Below are 17,323 nucleotides of genomic sequence, written 5' to 3' on the forward strand. Positions count from 1 at the left end.
TGGCACCATCTTGCACCTCTCCTAAAGGTGAGCCCTTGGATGGAGGCTGCCTTTGCTACCAAAACATCTGCTCTGTATGGCAACAACACAACTTTTCAAGATGCTGTGCTGATCTTTTTGTTCGCACCAACCACGAGGAGCTGGGGTGAGTCAAGGCAAACTCCTTGGATGCATAATAGTGATTGCCTTTCAGATGCTTGAAAATGCAATAGCTTGACATCAAATGAGGGATTTTTATGGCTGCACATGTTTTGTGCTTCTCTGAACAAGCCAACTTCCAGATTAGCTACATTGGCTTTTTAAAGTGCTATAAAATATGCAAAGGCACTTGTAATGTATAGTGATTTCTGTAAAAACAGGAGGTAAGTGCTGAAATGCCTCCTGATTTATAGTTTTGCTTCTGCTAACCCATGCTGGGAGAAGGGGTAAATGCAATCCTCTATTCCCTTTTTGGCTTCTTCAAGCCCAGAGGCAGATGGAAGACAAAATGCCAGGTACTACAGAGCTTGTGCCTTTCAGCCACTCTGGTAATTGCAGGAGAGAAAACCCTCTCAATTCCCAGGTATCACAGCCAACACCACACACAGCAAACACCTTTCCAAGGTGCAGCACGACATGAATGACAAAGCTTGACCATTGCAGCAGCACCTGGCTGGGGCAAGGGAAGCCAGGCAGCACCTCCCACCTAATGCTGGATGGAGGGTCCAAAAGAGCAAATCACCATGATGGACCACGTTAGCAAGGTCAGGCCTTTGCTTTCCTGACAGCAGGGTCACCTTGTCTCCACCTCTTGTTCCTGCCCCTCTGTTCCTTCACACTGCTGTAACACAGCCAGAAACCCACAAGCCTGTGCAATGGGGTTGCTCCCTCTGTCCCTTGCTTGTGTTGGCTTAAGTATACATGCTGAACCATTACCAAACATCACATGCCCCACAGATGTCTCAGGGGCTGGGCTTACTTTTTGCTAAAACTGAGCCGTGCAGAGGCTTGGCAAAGGAAAACATCCCAGCGATCAAGGCTCCCATTTTCTGAGTCTGGATGGGAGGAGTAAAGTATCAGTTCAAGCTCCATTTTAGCTTGAGGAGAACAGCATCATTTATGGGAGCCAAGCAGGTTCTTCCCCTCCCCTGCTCCAGAGCCAAGCTGTCCCCTCACCATGCCGGGGCCAAGGCAGTGCTGCCACCGCCGAGGGCTCTGTGGTCAGTGCACAGCCACTGCTGGCACTCAGTGCCACAATCACCACCAGCCAACACAAAGGCAAGTGTTGCAGCCCTTATCTGGCGTGGCTCACTGCAGTCAGGCTCAGACAGTGCCTCTGGAACAGAGGATGAGTCTTTATGAGCTGGAAGTTTTTAAGCACGTGCCTTAGTGCCAGGCGTGTTCAAACCCATCCATCCCTGCAGAGCAACTGCAGCTCTCTGCTGCCAGCACGAACAGGTAAACCCACCTGGGCTGCCTCTCGCATCCATCTTTACACATATAAATGGTTTACAACAACCTGGAGGGTCAGCAGACCTCAAATCTTTAAATTAACCCTGTGCATTTTTATATAAAAGTGACACCTTTAGCGGAGTTTATATAACATGGATTTCGTGTGCTCTGTTACTGCAAATTAAACATAATTATTTAACAACTGCCAGTAGTGCTCTGTGTAACCAGCAAATGCGTGACTGCATCCTGAAAGCTATTTGACATGACCAAGGTTAAAATGCAGATTGTTTTTAAGGTTTTGAGTGCATTTGCTGTGAGATAAGAAGTGCCAAGTCTAGCGCTTGCAAGTGTAAGCTGGCTGGACTGGGCACCTTCATGCCACCATCAGAATGATGGAGGCTTGTTTGAAAACACCTCAGTTCCCTGGCTGTCATCACGTTGGTAAGAGATATATGAGGGGAAGAGATGTGGAAAGGGGAACATATCCTCAAATGTAAAAAACACACAGCAAAGACAGAATCAAGCCTTAAATGTTAAGTGATCCTTCATTTATATTAGCAGCTCCTGCTGCTTGGTCCCTGCTCCATCCTCAGGGTGCCAGAAGCCTCTCCTCCTCTCATTTCTTTTTAGGGGTGACACTGAGCCAGCACACAGCAGAGAAGCTGGATGAGCAGCGCTGTCTCCCCTGATGAAGTCCTGGGACCTGAGCATCCACCCTTTTGTTTTTGAAAAGACTGGGGATACAAACCTGTGTTTTCCAGCTAATTGCAGAGAGCTGGAACGGCAAAACACAGCAGTATTTGCTAACTGCAAATATTTGGAGACCTCAGTCCAAACTGGATTGATGCACCGAGTGTAAACATGGGCAGGGAGAGTGCTTTGGGCACTCCAGCATCTCATGGCTAATTAAAGCTGGGAGAAATTTGTCTCAGCAAGTTGTGAGCCATGTACTTCTCCGGTGTGACTAAGCCACTGTGCGATATCTAATTTACCAGGAGGGGTGATGTGCTGCCAGCTAACCATGTTCCTGCAGGCAAGGTGGGCTAATTGAATGCAGTTTGATGCTTCAGGGCAATCCTGCCTGCCAGCTTACCTGCACCATCCCAATCCCAATCAGCCTTGCAAACAGCAAGACAGCTCAGTGGGAATTTTAATTGTGAAGGAGTATTCAAAAAATCCTGACAAAATCCAAGGGCCTGACCAGAACGACGGGTTCTTGTGGTTTATGAGTGGCTGTTTTTCCAGTGAGGCAAATTGGGTTCTTCTCTTGCAACCAAGCAATGCTGAAACATGCTCCTACCACTCACAGGACCTCAAGGCTCTCAATCTCCTCTGATTGCTGTCCTCAACCATGGTAAGAAAGTTGTGGTGCTGCCTTGCCTTGTATTAGTGATGCAAGTATCAAGACTAATTTCTCTATAAATAGCTCATTACCAGTGATTCTTTCCTTTGTCTCCAGTTCCAGCTGGAGAGAAGGAAGTCACTCCAGCAGCAACAGCACATCTAACAGCAAAAAGACATTTCTCAGAGGGTACAATGAGTTACAACAGATGTGGGATTTTGGGAACTGCCCTCTGCACCCCACAGGTCCTCCTTGGGGAAGGGCAGAGGAACTCAGAGGTCCTAGTTTCCCTTTCATATCCCCATTGTTTCTCTGGGGTGAAAATGCTTTTTTCCTTACCTTTCCAGCCCAACCTGACTCACAGGCCAGGCTCATCCCAGTTGACATCTGGCCCCATTTTGCAGATATGCCAGTTTTGGCCCATTTGCCAAGGAGTCAGTGTGGCACAAGGAGCTCTGCCCTGGGCAAGAAAACAGCCACCCTCTAGGGTTTTTGGTGGTCCCTACACACTGGCAAGCCTCCAAAGGTCCCCTTCTGAGCACCTGGGAATCCTCACCTGCCCCCATTCACCTGGGACAACCTGCCCTGGGGGGAGGTGACCTTGCTGGCTGGATTAATGCTGTCACTTCCATATTTTGTGGGGTCAGTGACATCTCTCCTCAGCCAGCACTAGAGTCAGGCAGCCACCATCTCCACAGCAGAGAGGCTTCCAGAGGATGGGCTGAAACTGCTCATCTGGAGACAGAGATCATTTTTAGAGGGAAATCCTGTTCACTTCCCAAAGTGAGGTAGGTTTTTACTGACGCACAGCCCCAGCCAAACACACTTGTGGCACCAAGTGCATCACTAAAAGAAAAGGACTTGCTCTGTCAAAAGGGAGCTGTGGTTTCCAAAGCTAACAGGGAGAAAGGGCACTGTAAATACCTGGAGGAAGCGTGGGCATGGCTTATTAATAGACACTTGCTGTGAGACTTTAGGCTCTATGACAAGGCTTTCAGTGTCCTCCTGATGTCCTCAGATGCCCTGTTCCTGTACTGAGCTCTGGGCTCTGTAACCATGCATCACATCCATCAGACCTGCCAAATTAGATGAGGCAAAGAAGATGGGTTAATGCAGCTCCTACCAATTCTTTAATTACCTGAGCATCCATCATACATGTTCAGCTGGTCGGGAGAAGCTCCTGTCCCTGTCTCCTACAAAGGATCAGATCTGGATGGGTACAGAGTAGGGCTTGAGGAAGGCAAGCAAGGATGCTAAATAGGGTCATTCCTCAAAAACCTGAATTTCAGGGGTTTAACGTTGCCTGAGCTGCCTGAAGGAGTTAATTGTGTTATCTTTACACCCTGATTCATCCACTCATTCCCCAAAAGGCTGCACAAAGTACTTGCTCTCTGGTTTCTCTCCGGTGCTGCTGTCAAGACAACTCCTGAGTTTTGCATCAAAAGCCACTCCCTGACATTTAAGGCTATTATAGGCTGGACCAAGTTTATGCATTCCTGCTTAGCAAAGCCTAGTCTAACACAGGGTGCCTATATCCTTTGACTTCTTTCCCAAAGAAAGCCATAACACCCCACGTAAGTGCTGGAGCAGTACCCAGCCCCCTGCTGACACACTACAGGCACCTCAGCACGGTCACACAAGCTGGGTTGCCTTTTTTTCAGATACAGGCTTTTCCATCAAGCAGAGTATTAGACAGCTGGATTGGTTTTGGAGAATATTGGCTATTTGCCTAGGGAGGGAAAACAGTTCTCAAACAGCCCTCCTGCCCCAGGTGATGCTGGTGAAAGCATCCATGGGCAGTAAGGAACCTTCTCAGAGTATCTTCAAACTCCTGAGTTATTTCAGCATTTCTCTTCTCAGCTTGTGGATTGCTCAGGGCCCAAAGATGCACAGACTCATGTCATTAAATGGCTCTTTCTGTTGACATTTTTATTTTTAGGAAACATTACTGAAACATTCACCATTTCTGCTTAGAGGTAATGGAAAAAGAGGCAAGCTCCAAATTCTGGGTGATGGGGACCTCAAGCCAGGCAGCCAAGCTGGGCTGGGATATGGCCTGGATTCCCTACTGTGTTTACAGTCTGTGCCCTGAGCAGGGACATGGCTGAATTGTGCAGTGTCCTCAGCAGCTACTGGCCACTCTGACCCCTCCTCAGGAGGTTAAAAGCATCTGTGTGCTGAAGACAGGCTGGGATCAGCAGCAGCCAACCTAAACAAAACCTCCCTCAAAGAGACTGCTGAGCACCCAGGGATGCTGCCTTGCCCAGGATTCTGACCCAAAGGGACATCCACGGGCAGCCCCTCCCCTTGGGTCTGCAGGGGTGGAGGATGGGAGGCAAGCTGTGTTTCTTCCTCAGGATCAGTTCTGTGGCTTCACGCTGGATCCCTCCCCACTCTGTCAGGCAGGTCTGCAGAGAAGAATATCCTGAAAGAGAGAGAACAGGAGTTACTCCAGACTCAATAAAGGCATTGCAAAATACATTCCTCTGACATCTGCTCACCAGTGGGATAGTGCTGGAGGGATGTGAGTCGGACTGTTTACACTCTTGCCTTCCTATGTCCTTCCCAGGCACAGGGCTGGGTTGGCTCCATCACACCCTGACACACTCTGGTGCTGCTGAAAGGACTGGTGGATTTGTTCCTTGCCTGATTTCAGTGATGTGGCCATGGTAACCCATTGGACCTAGAACCAACTGCCCCAAGAAAGCCACAGGTCTCAACCCAGCAGCCACCTTGCAGAAGCCATAATGTACCTGGCAGTAAAAGAAACCCTCCTGAGCAGCAGCATCAGGGGCACAGAGGCTCAGCTAACTTCTTCCTGCCTTCTATCTGTCCCAGATTGTGATGGAAACATGGGAAGCAGTGCTGGCAATGGGTGGTGACTGCAGTGCTGTCATACTCAGGCTTTGTCCTCACCTTGGGACCTTGCCTGTGCTCTCTGCCCTGCCCATTATGCCTGGCACAGGCAGCAAGGGGCTGCCCACCACCCCAGGACCCACCATTCAGGAGGAACCACCAGGTGATAGCTGGCTAGTGAGGGAAAGCACATCTTTTGGAGGGGATTTTGCATTTGAGAAGCTTTGGCAAATTTTAAGTCACTCCAGTTTTGCCCCTTGCAGTAATCAGTGGAAAATTTCAGAAGTATCTGTCAGAAAACCAAGTGTGCCACAAAAACACAAATGTGGGGTGGGGGGTGTGTGTGCATGTAAATTAAAAATTGAGGTCAAAGTCATCATATCCTCTCCCTGATTTTCATGTGGATGCTATCATAAGCCTGGACACCGCCACACGCCCGCAGCTGTACACGTGTGGGCACACATGCTAATTGATAGCTAATGCGTCCCTTTTCCTGGCCTTTGCCAACATCGAAACACTCCTATTCTCTGCAAAATCATTTTCCAAAGTGCTGGCTTCGCCCTGTGGGGTTGCTGAGCAGCCCATCCTGCCCAGCCCACGGTGGGTACTTGCAGGGTGCCGATGCCAGAGCGGCGCGGCCACAATCACCCCATTGTGTAAAACGTGGAGCGCCGGGTGCAACAGGGAACACTTGACCACAAAGACCTGAGCTGTGCTTAATAGGGCTCTTGTAATGTTCGCCCGCTAAGAGCCTTAACTTCTTACTGCATTTTGCCAGGGTTTAGGCAAAGCAGGGCTCCCAGCAGGGCGCTGGATTGATTTCCTTTCCCATGAAAAGAGACTTATGACTCTGTATTTGTTCCTTGTTCCCAAATCCCATTTTTTCCAGGTAGAGGAAAGAGGAATTTGATGGATTATAATTAAGGAGGTGTTGTTCTGAACAAGGAGGGTACAGGAAGGTCAATGCAGGATGTGGCTCCATTGCCTAAGGAAAAGATGTTTTAGTGAGAAAAGCCCCATGAGAGAAGGGCTTTAGGGTTCTTCTTCCCAATGTAGCAGCTGAGTATTTACAGGTGCGCACTGGTTGAGTTTATTTTGGCTGTAGGTGGACACTGGACTTTCTAGGTCTCCCTTGTACTCTGTAGTGATGCTCAGCAGTGGCAACAGTGACAGGAGGTGGGTATTTGTACTGCTTGAGTTAGGAAGCCCCACTGCACCTTAGGCAGGAAGGAGACCACAAAGACAAGACCACAGAGCTCAGATATATAATAAAACATAAGTAACTGCTAATATATAATATAACCCTTCCCAGGCCTCCAGCACCATTCACCCCAGAGCCCCAGAGCACTGTACAAACAGTAATTAAAACTTCCCAGCCCCCAGCTTTGCCAATGGTGCTGAATTCATTTTCCAGTGTGGGAAAATAAGCCTTTCATGATTAAGAGAGACAACGCAATTTCAACAGCAGGAGAGTTATTGATGACACATAAGCTGGGGTGTGAGCCCTGGTGCTTCCCTGGCAACAGGAGGCTTTTCAAGATGAGAACAAGTGGCTTGTGTCTTCTCCATCATGCACACTATGCATATCTATTGCTGCAGTGGGCAACACAAGACTGCCAGGTACATCCATTCAGCCCCAGTAGCTACAATCCAAAGTGCTTTGCAGAATTAGAGGCTGCAGGGAAGCAAGGAGCACAGGGGGAAGATGCCTGTGATGAGCCCCTTGTCCAGTTGCTCCTCCTGAAGCATCAATCTGTTGAGCACTGGCAAGTTCAGTGTGCCCCCCTGCTGACCATGTGGCTGATTTCCTTCCCCAGAAACATGATGCCAGAAACATCCTTCAAGAAGGAAAGGGATACTGGAACAAGCAAGAGCTTGGCTTACTTCAAAGTTTGCATGCAGACCAGAAACACTGACCCTTTGCTTTCTGGTTTACTTTACACAGTAACAGCCTGTCTCTCTCCTGGTTCTGGCCTGCTCCATGCTCTCTGGAAACCCTGGGAGAAAAATCTTACATTGTTGGATGTGGACACAGCCCTTGGGTTCAGTATGAGCCTGTAGGAGCTACTCAACAACATCTGCTGCTTCAGGGTTTCACTGGAGCCCTTGGCCAACATTCCCTTCCCATGGTTGAGGTGCTGGTCGCCAGTGCCAACCCAGGCAGAGCCTGGTTCCTTCCCCTCTTGCCCACCCCTGCCTTGCAGGCAGGCCAGCCAGATCCCCCTCTGCCTCTTAATAGCTTAGGGAATGCTTAAGGACCTTCAGGGAGGAAAAAGCGATTTTAACACAAAATTACATTTCTGCTTCAAGGAAACAGGGTTTTCTCCCTGCTCTGCCACCACTGCCCCACCTGGGGCTGACATCGGGCTGCCTGGAAACACAGGGTTTGATGAGATGTCCCATGACAGAGGAGAGGGGTCCAGAACACCAGACATTTCAGGCTCCTCCCACCTTTGGGCTGTTTCCTGACACATACCAGCACCACCTGTGTCTGCTTGCTCCAGGGAGTGCTCCTGTGGTCTCCTGCAGCTGGGGAAGCGCTCATGGAGCCGGCAGTGCTGCGCAGAGCGTTATTAGTTATTTGTAATGGATTTTCCGTACCTGTCATTATTTCCAGCCCTGAGTCTAGAGAAAGGGACAGTCACTCTGCTGGGAGGTGGGCTGGCTCAAAGGGCTTTGCTGAAGCTTGTGGTTTTGCAGTTCAGCTCTGGAGAGGGCTGGGGACTTGCTCTGCTTCTCTCGTCATCCCTGCAGGCTGATCTCTGTGGAGAATGGGGATCCGGTTTGGGCTCACTGTGCTTCGTGTGCGAAAGGGATGGCCTGTAAAGAAAAAAGAGAGACCTGGAAATCTGCTGCTTTCATTATGCTTTCTTTGGGGCTAACTTAGTTGTTGGAAATCAATGCAACCATGAAGTAAGCAGCCCAAGGGACTCTGCTCAGAGTGCCTAATGCCTATTAAATATATAGGGAGAGCTGGGAGAGAAGTAGCAGCACTGCAGCAGGGAAATATTCCCTGTGGATGATGTGATTTCCAATTAATTTCTCATGCAGGGGGTTTCCCACTTGCCCAGCAGGCCTTGGGGAGGCCAGGAAAGTGCAGCAGAGAGCAGACTACCCTGCACAGCAGTTTCACAGTCCTCGCTCCACCACCTTTCTAGGACTCAAAATTTATGTTTTTCACTCCAAGCCAAAATGATGCCAAGCTACAGCTATCAAAATCCTTCAGGCCAAAGCCATATTCTTTCTCTATCCCTGCTCTGGTCTGAAAGGTGATTTCCCAGCTCAGAAGAACTGTCAGAGCAATTCCTGTGAGGGAGTCATTGGTGGGGCTCACAGGAGCCCCCACTGCCTGGCATAGCTGTGCCAGCACAGCCCCACCACCCACTGCAGCTCATTTACAGCAGCAGAGCTGGGGCAGAGACTGGGCTGAGCTGGAAGGGCACAAGGTTTCTGCTTGGATGGCACCCTCTGTTTCTAACCTGCTAGAACTGTAACAAACCCACAGGTAAACAGGAATGGCACTTCAGTTAAGCTGGATCAATCAGAAGTGATTTCCCAGATGGCAGCAGCAGATGGAGGAGAGCCCACCCTCACCCAGAAACACGTGGCTGAGGGTCACTTCTGCCAGGAGAGAAGCATGGGGTGAAAACAGCATTTGTCTGAACTGATGGCCATGAAGACATTAGAAGGAAAGTTTCCTTTGGAGCAAAGGGGGCAGGTCTCTGCTTTCACTTACCATCTATCTGTGGCAGCTCTTTCCTCCTCTTGGCACCCGGTTCTCATCCCTCAGCTGACATCCCACGGCACAAAACACTAATCACATCCTCCTCCTAAGATGAGATAACAGGGAAAGAGGCTTGGCAGGACAAGGGACCTCCCAGCAGCCCCTGCAAAGCCAGCCTCGTGGCCTGGGGTCCCCTCATGCAAATCCCTGTGGTTCTTGTTTGCTGAGCTGGGACAAAGCGGGCACTGGGGCTTTAGCAGATGTTGGTCAGAAAATAACCGTGAGAAAGGAATAAACCAATTAATTGCTGACCCACTGACAGCCAACACCTCTCCCCCACCTCCTGCTGCACAATAAAACCTGTCTCAACAGCTCAAGCAGATTTAGGGTGGCTGCAAAGAACCTAGAGGAGGAAAAAAAACCCTTTCCCACTCCAGCTAATAATATTTCCAGATAATCTGTTTGAGGCAGCACCCTCTGTGAACCAGGAAAGCCTTTAAGAGCCGTTAACACCTTTATTCAGACTTCCTCATCCTCCCCCAGACAAGCTGTGATTAATTACCCAATCCACCCCGATCCCCCTGGGAAATAGCTCTTGGTCCGGGCGTTCATCCCAGGATTTGCAGGGTCCCTCTGTGAGACCAGCTCCTGCTCTCGCCGCTGGCTCCAGATAAGCAGGAAAGGGCTGATAGGGAATAAACTGCTTCCAACCATGCACTTACATCAGCAAGGGTGGTGGATGAAGGAAGGAGAGTTTAATGAGGGGTCTTGGCACTGTTCATGCCTTTTTTTTTTGGCTGGTGTCCACAGGCATCACCAGATGGACTGTCCCTGGAAGCCCATCTCTGGGAAGTTGCCACTGGAAGCACAGCCTGTTTGGTTCCCACTTGGATTTTCAAAGCCCTCTTTCCAACTTCATAGCTCTCTGACTTGGCTTGCTCTGAGGATAGTTGCTTTCCTACCATTTTCCAGCACTACCAGAGGTGTTGGGGATGGCAGGGAGGAAAGGGAATTACTGCCTCTCAGGTTGCTGGAGTATCTGGGGTGCTGTGCCGGAGAGGTGCCCCTGTGTAGGGTATTGCCAGACTAATGCAGGTCATAAAACTCACCCTGTACCTGCACTCTCCTGCCTGTGCCACCTTTGTCCATCAAACCCCAGGGTAACTCTCCCATCCCTAAGGCTGCACACATCCCTGGCCATACAGAGGGAGCATCTGAGTTGCCACAAGGTCATGGCATTGCCAAACAATTAACTGCACCCAAGAGGGGCAAATTCTCCTTATACCAAACACCAGTCTCCACTGCATTACAGATGACAGACACTAAGCCCATGTCTGTCCACCACAGCCCTTCATCCATGGTAACTGTAGTCCTTAGGCTGTGTAAGGATTTACATGTTAATGCCCATCCTGCCCCAATCCCCTCTGCTGTGGCAGGGTGGAGGCACAGGTCTTCTGGGGGGACTATGGTAGTGTCACACACATGGTTTATGATTTCTCTCTCTATACAAAGGCCCCACAAATCCCCTTCTTCAAGGGAGACCTGTGTCTCCCCATCACACCCACAAGACCTGCCCACATTCTTGCTGGGAGTGTGTGAGAGAGGGGTGCACTGTGGGACTGGCATGTCCACATTGTGCAGCCATGGAAAACCTATAATTGAGGAGACAACTGCCACAGCAGCCTTCCTTACAGGTTCCATGGTTTCATGACACTTGGAGGAGCTCCTTTCCATTGAACCTCCCCCCTTTGGCACCCAGTGCTGTCCAAGAAATCACCCCTGTGCACTGCATGTCATCTACTGGCCTATTTACACCTCAGAGATATCCTGGCCCACCACCACAAAGCAGCACCTGCCATCACCGTTTTCTACCAGCCACCTCTAGAAACCTTCAGCCAGGAAAGAAAATCAGAGAACACAGCAGCAGCTCAGGGGTCTCAGACAGTTTTGCAAATGAAAACTCTTGTCCTCTCCTTGTTCTCTTCTCCTCGTAACCAGAACAACATGTGTAGGTTATTTTCACACAAGATTACTTTAGGTTCAGCATCTCCTGTGCTCTTTGACAAGGTGCCAAAGAAAGAATGAGGGGAAAGAGAGAACACGTCTGCCAGATGGGTGCCAGCTCCCCCAGGACGCTTCACAGCCCCAGGTGTTGGTTTGCATCACACCTACACACTCTGCTTTCTGGGCTGGGCTTGGTTTCAATACTCTATTTTTAGCCACGCTTTCAAGAAAGGAAAAAAGAAAAATCTCAGTATCTCTGCAGTTTCTTGAAACCTTTGAGAAAGAGAAAGCTGAGGACCAAGCAGGCAGGTGAGAGGGCCACAGTCCTCCTCCCTGCTCAAGGCTCCAGCCAGCACAAGAGATGTCTCTGCCTGCCTTCCAGTCCACATCCAGGAACAATGGCCATCGATTAGGGTAGGCCAAGGGCTGGAGAGGTGGATTCCAGGATGGAACATGCTCCTGTTCTGCCCATGGTGTGAGCACAGGTGTAACTCCTTCTGTATGTTACTCCTCCTGCATCCATCCCGATGGCAATGTGTGGTGCAGATCCAGCAATGCCCAGCCCAGCAGATCCAGCATTATTCACATGGGTTTAGCCACTATTTGGATAGGAGATGTGAGGAAAAACCAGGTACTGCAGGAAGCGGTTTGGGTGATTTAGTAGGTGGCATCTTCCCTCTAAGTCAGCAGCACAACGAAACTCCTCGGCAGGGAGTTCAGGGCTCTGCGCTGCCGCAGGTGTTGCTATTTTAATGACATCCCAAGCTCACCACTTGTGGTCACCCAAGATTCCACCTCTTGTAAGGGTGGAGGTGTTAGCTCCAGTGTCCTGAGCAGGCTCCAGTCTCCAATTATGGTCTGCTGAGCCAAGAGCTGCAGGAATTTCCACTGGATGCATTATTCTTCACTCTCTTTTCCTGCTGTGACTGAGTAAAGCTACTGAGTAGTTTTCCCAGGTGCCAGAAAACAGCATTTACAGAGGCATTTCAAATTAAAATACTTCCTGTTGTCTTAAAAGAGCTTTTCTTGTTTTGTTCTTCACTTTCTGCTTAGGGTCCACCCCAATCCTAGTGTCTGCTTCGCCTGGCTTGTTTAATTTCTCTACTCAGCTCTTGGCTTTGCTCTCCTCCAACTCACCCTTGGCTGTGAAGGTCACAGACATTCCCAGCTTTGGTTGAATTAGTGCATCACCCCAGCTCTGCTCTCCATCACCAACCAGGAGGGTATCCACTGCACCTTGGTCCTTGACAGGAGATGCCAGCTACCACCAGAAAAGAAATAATCGATTATGAGACGGACATTAACGAAATATGAGACTGGGACTTAGGAAAGACTAAGGCCATGGAAAGCATTTTAAATAATTCACCATCCTTAAATAAAGCATATTAGTGGGAAAGACATTCAGGTCTTTTCACAGTGACTTCTACGTAACCAGAGCTGATACTGTGAGCTGACAGCAAAATGAGACTAGTGCTGGATAGGGAATCCTGGCATTGCAAAATGTATTTGAAAATCTTGGTTTCCTCCCTCCCCCCCAAAAAAAAAAATTATTTGCAAACATTAAAATATTTTGTTTTGGTAGCATTGTGTACAAGAAAATGAAATCCAAAATAAAATAAAAACACAAAATGCTGAAACAAATTGCAAACCCCAGAAGACATGTGCTGGCAAAACATTCAGCCAAATCACTGCCTTCTGCAAAAATGCTTCTATTTTGGCAAGCCCACAGTTTTCCGGGGGTAGAGACTGATCCACCAGAGACTTCTGAACTCGCGGCAAGTGGGAACGGAGGCTGAAGAGAGACACTGCGTGGGAGGCGACGTTTAAAATGTCGCCGTTTCGCTTTTCTCCTGAAACCACTCCAAGGGCCGCAGGGAAGGCGTTAGAGAGCAGGAGCTGTGCTTTGGCTGTCTGGGAAAGCTGCTGCCAGAGCATGGGCAGAGCGTGGGTTTACCCAGGAAACCCCTGCTCGGTTGCAAAAACCCCTGGAAGGGTGAACATCATCTGGGCCATTGTTTTCAATTTATCTCAGCAATTAAACGCCTGTATTGGTTAAGCTAAGCTTAGACCAAGAGGTTGTTGAGAACGTTGTGCTGGTGGCACCCACCTCAGCTGCTTATGGTGCTGGGGTGGCAACAGGAAGGGACTGTCACAGCCAGGCAAGGGGCACCTTCATTATCTTCATTATTCTTGGCAGACGTTGCTCTTCATAGGGCAAAAATGTTTCACTGGGGCTGGGGGACAGGAGTGAATGAACAATGCACAAATGGCATGGGTTTGCTCACTCTCACCCTACACAACTCACCTGCACACAAACTGCAGGGCTGGATTACAGTCCTGGGTCAGCCCCAGACATGTCTTCTCCGGGATGGCAGAACGTTCCCAGCTTCCTTTGGAGGCCGTGTTGACTTCTGGGCATCTATGGACACCTTGCAACAACAATGTCATGCAAAATTCAGACTCAGTTCCTTCCCTTGCTGTTGAAAGTGCCGCAGAAATCCCAGTGGGAAATTCCTCTGAGATGTGACAACACCTGTGGGACAACACTCCTGCCTGCTTCCACCAGGCAAGGGGTCCTGCTACTTGTAGGGATGCTGCAGCCAAGCCAAGCGAGGAAAGACCTGTGAAAGAAGCACCTTTTGTGGTTTCACCTTAAAAGGTCAGCTATGTTACTTGTCATGCAACGTGCTCGGAACCTACCACAGGTGATTAAACAGCCCGGAGTTATTAGATCACACATCGTATAATCCTCCCTGTACCTGGCAACGTGATTAGTTATGATTCATAAATTCCAGTGGTGTTATGATTCCCAAGTGGATGCAGTACACCAAAAACTCTCTTCCACAGCTTTCGCAACAGAAAACCACGAGGGACTGACACAGGCAGCAAAGGAGACTCTCCTCAGGCTGGTACCCATGTTTGGGGGCAGCAGTGAGAAGGTGGGTCCTATCTCCTTGTTTTTAAGGACACAACAGGATTCCTCACACCCTTTTCCATCAGGATGCTATGAGATGCACAAGCCACCTGGAAGGTGGCTTGGGACAGAGCAGTGACACTTTAAGGAGGAGAGGCAGCCTAGAAGGAGATGATATTAGCTGATTAGGAAGAGAGAAAAGGCAGAGAGAAGTGAGGCCTGTCTCCTTTATCTTGGCTCTGGGCTAGGGGTGAGTCACAACAAAAGAGTTTGATTAGAGAGAGCTTGATTTGTGAAGTGGATGCAATTAAAACCTTGGATCCTCAGGGTCAGTTTTAGTAGCAGCGTTAAACTGAATCAACTCCTGCCTCACTGTGTGCAAGCGAGGAGATGTTTTGGCTCCTCCACTGTCTTGGAAATGCTCTTGCTGCAGCTTTTCAGACCAAGGCAAAATCCAGCTGAGCTGCTGAGGATGAGCAGGAGCAGTGTCTGTCTCCCTCAGCATGAAAACGGGAGCGCAGAACTGGCCTGAGAAAAGGTGAACTAATCCAGGGAAGAAAAATCCTTCAAAGACTATTAAATGTAAAGGCAAAAAATGGTGCCTCAGGAAAATCCCAAGTGAAAACTAGCGTGGGTCAGCAGCATTATGCAGGAGACCTCCTGAAGGAGCTCCTGTGTTGTCTTCTTCCAGAGGTATCTGCTCTGGTCACTTTGCAAGAGAAGGAACGGGGCTAACTGGACTCTGGATCTGATTCCAAGTGGTTCTTACCTTAGATGAGATGAACAGCTGCCTGTGGATGTGGCTGGATCTCTGGAGAGCATTGCAGTCACATGCTACTGACAAGTGAGAAACATCAGCTTTGCCCCAGGCAGCACTACTGGGTCTTCAGGAGGAAGAGCTGGAAACTCTGGTGTCAGGAGCAGCCACTGCTTCCCAAAACTCACCTGCCACCAACTCACACACCCCCCAGGCCAGATCCAATACTGACCCCAAAAGAGAAGCACCATCAAAGCTGGGGAGGTGATTGGCCTCATGACCATCCACCCTGATGTCATCACAGTTTTGCTTTTGAGAGGCACCAGTGTCGCCAAGTCCACAGGCATCAACCCCCATTAAATATTTCATTTTCTTCAATTGCTTGCAGTAAGTCCCTGTTGAGGAATTCATGGGAACGTTTTCTATTTGACACAGAGATACTTTCAATCATGAAAGATGGCTAAAAATAAAAGGAAATTATACTGTTCAGACATCTCTGGAGGTGGAGACAGGAGGGGAAACCATCAAGGAGAGCTAGGGAAGAGATTTTTGTTAGAAGTGGAGAAAGGCTACTTATTTTTACAGGCAGAAAATGCTGGGAGGCAGCCTGACTTGAGGGTCTGGAATCTGTCACTCACCTTCTCTATTAATAATTTGACCTCAACTATTTAGGGTCTGAGCCAGAGTACCAGAGTTAGGAGTCATGACAGTCTCTTTCTCTGGCTGCAGGGGGTTGGATCACCCTCCTAAAATTCTCAGCTGTACATTTTTTTTTTTATGTGTGTTTTCCTTTTTTCTTTTTTTTCTTTAAAGCAAGACCCCAGACTGTGACACAAAGAAGACTCATTTTTTGTGTGATGTCACTGCTGAGTGTCGCCAAGACAGGGATCCCATCTATAAGATGGCAAGAGGTGACAATCACAGCCATTACCAATTGCTCTGTCACTTGGGCTGTGTAGGGAAGAAAACCTTACTCTGCCACCCTCCCCATTGAACTGCAACCTAATTTAAGTTTCTAACTGAACATATATATAACATATTGAGTGTTTTTGATCTGCTCTGGCCTCGAGTAAAATGTATGTCTTGCACTCCATACAGGTGATCAATGAAAAGGGGAGAGCTGGAAAGTAGGACACCGAAGCTATAGAAGATTTTGTGTTTGTGATCTCTTGTTTCTTCTCTGTAGCAAATTAAAGACACTAGAAAAATATCAAAATTAACACAAAAAAGGCACAGTTTTGTTCCGTAGATGGGAGGTGAAAAGTCTCGAGACCTTTTCTCCCCTCTGTAGCACCTGTTTTTAGACATGCCTTTAGCAAAGTGCTCTGCCCTCACTGATAGGGGCTATGTTCCCTGAGCCACATACAGTAATTTTAAATGATCAGGGGCTTAATTTGCTACACTTTTCCTTGTATTTTGAGCAGCCATTTTAAGTTAAAAATATCGTTCGTGTTCAGTGTTTTAGGAGAGCATTCCTATGCTAACCCAAATGGGAAAACATCTTCAGTACAGAGCATTTTCTGCAAAATCACCACTAAACACTGAAATGGTCCAATCAGTCCCTGTACTACTTCTTCTATTGGCAGATGTGTTGAGCCCCAGGAGCTTAAGGTGTTCTTGCACACATTTTGGCCCTGCAGATTTGGCGTGAAATGCCTTGCACTTTTGCTTGTTCTCAGTTTCCTGAGATAGCAGATAGATGGTACTTTCCTTCTAAACAGCTGGACTCAACAATTTTTTAGGGGGGAGAAAGCTGTTCTCTGTTAACCAGCAGGATTTACCTCTCTGCTGCCACATTTATAATGGAGCACAGTGGAAGACTGCAGGGTGATTTTGAGCTAGGCATCTTCTCACTGCACATAAACAGGACTAATCCCCATCCCAAGAGGTTTGCTTGTGAGGGCTCCCTTCCCTCATGAGCAGCCAAGTGCAGTACAACGTTGTCCTGGGAGGTAAGAGACAATAGGAACCATAATGAAGCTGGATAGCAAGGGAGAGATGTTCTGCTGGAGCTGTGATGCAGCTGGCTCGTGATAGACACTGACCTTCAGAGAAGGAGAGGGAAGAATTCAGACCTCCTGTGAAGAGGAGATTATTTCCCATTACTCCTTCTGTTTTTTCCCTAAAAATTTGTCATCTCTCTGCCAAATCTGAAGAATAATGTTTCAAGTGAATGCGCTCCATCCGTAGCCTTGCCTGGCAAGTCACAAAATGACAGGCAAAAAGTACAATTACAAAGTAATCACGGAAAAAGCCTCTGCCACAGGAAATGACCCAGCACGGCACACAATCTCT

At 48.6% G+C, this 17,323-nt stretch overlaps 1 long non-coding RNA gene across 1 annotated transcript; it reads right to left on the minus strand.

Moving 5' to 3' along the window:
- Positions 1-4,689: 4,689 nt before the first annotated feature.
- On the minus strand, positions 4,690-15,459 carry LOC113975866. Its single transcript, XR_003536955.1, has 5 exons — positions 15,041-15,459; positions 13,663-13,978; positions 9,828-9,830; positions 8,231-8,449; positions 4,690-5,198 (listed from the first exon to the last, which is right to left on the minus strand). It is a non-coding gene; the product is annotated as an uncharacterized LOC113975866 (long non-coding RNA).
- Between the last annotated feature and the right edge of the window lie 1,864 nt (positions 15,460-17,323).

Source organism: Neopelma chrysocephalum, unplaced genomic scaffold (assembly GCF_003984885.1).
Source record: "Neopelma chrysocephalum unplaced genomic scaffold, ASM398488v2 Primary Assembly neopelma1_147, whole genome shotgun sequence".
In the NCBI taxonomy this organism is placed as follows: domain Eukaryota; kingdom Metazoa; phylum Chordata; class Aves; order Passeriformes; family Pipridae; genus Neopelma; species Neopelma chrysocephalum.